The sequence below is a fragment of the Triticum aestivum genome, chromosome 3D (genome assembly GCF_018294505.1).
Source record: "Triticum aestivum cultivar Chinese Spring chromosome 3D, IWGSC CS RefSeq v2.1, whole genome shotgun sequence".
Lineage (NCBI taxonomy): Eukaryota > Viridiplantae > Streptophyta > Magnoliopsida > Poales > Poaceae > Triticum > Triticum aestivum.
Genome location: NC_057802.1, coordinates 467,463,668 through 467,465,036, shown reverse-complemented (window position 1 = coordinate 467,465,036; position 1,369 = coordinate 467,463,668).

The following is a 1,369-nucleotide window of genomic DNA, read 5'->3' as shown; positions in this document are numbered from 1 at the left end:
TCGGATTGACGCTGGGGTCCCATATGAAAACAGTCCGAAACCCGATGGTCCGAAGATCGTCTCCTCCGTAGGACCGATGTCGTCGCGTGACTCCGCTCCACGTAGTGCCTAGCCCGGCTATTTAAGCCGATCGCCGGCACCGATACCCTACCCCTCCACATTTTCATCCTCCCGTCCGTCGCCGCCGGCACTTTCTACTCCCCGTCCGCCACCACTAGTAGCCATGTCCCCACGCCGCCAGGTGAGGAGCTACCCATTTCTTCCGAGCGCCGGTTGCAGCTCCTTGAGCAGATTCGGGCAAGGCGCGAAGCCCGGATCGCCGCGGGGCTACCTCCGGATGCAGTGGATCCGGAGAAGGAGGAGGAGGATGTGGGGGCCTTAGGGATGCGGATCTGCAGGCGGAGTAGCAGGCCATCCTCGATTCCCTCCGCTCAGAGTCGGATGCAGAGGTCAGACGTTGTCGTCGACAGGAGATGGAGGTGGAGCATGCCGCAAAGGAGGAGGAGGAGATACTCGCCTACATGGATGAAGTCAAGGAGGAGGAGAAGGAGTCGGAGCCCTACTACGCGCCCGTCCACCCGGCGCCCGGCACCGACGTCGTGGACAACTCCAACGACGAAGACTAGCTAGGGTAACACGTAGTATGTAGTACTTAGAATTTCTTTTGCATGCTTTATATGGATTTAGGGGTTGATATATGAGAGGCTCAAATACAGAGTAATAAATTTAAGGCATGACCGGCCAGTGTCTGTGGGCATTTGAGGGATCGAATTTGGCAAGTCCAGCTATTGACGCTCTAAGCCTGGCCTTGCACTGGTCCCAAACGCCGTAGATGGTGGAAATCGACTAGCGGAGATCATCTCAATGTTCAATGCTAGAGCAGGAGATTGGCCCAGAAACATGTAACACGTTGTTGACATTGCTGGCCTGGTATGGGAATGGAAAGCTGAAGTCCGGAAAATCAGCCGTACGCAGAACAAAGCCGGGCATGCCATGCCAACACTTGTGCGTGGACAACACCGAACGACGTGTTGGCTTGCAAACGTATGAGAAGAGATATGTATTATTACATCGGATTATTGTCAAACTATTATCACCTAATTAATGAATTGCTTTTTCCCAAACGAAGGAGGGATGAGAGATTCCCCAAAGGTCTGTCTAAGTCACATCTAGATGTAACATAGTTATGTCACATCTAAGCTGATGTCCATTCTGTTTGTGGTCTATTTTTTTTAAATTTTTTTTTGTTTCTTGTTGCTGCATTATATATTTGTGGGAGCTTAGATGTGACATTTTAAAAAAACATCTAGATGTGAATTAGACAAATTGTTCCCCAAAATTGTTACTACAAAGAGTCTCACAGGTCACC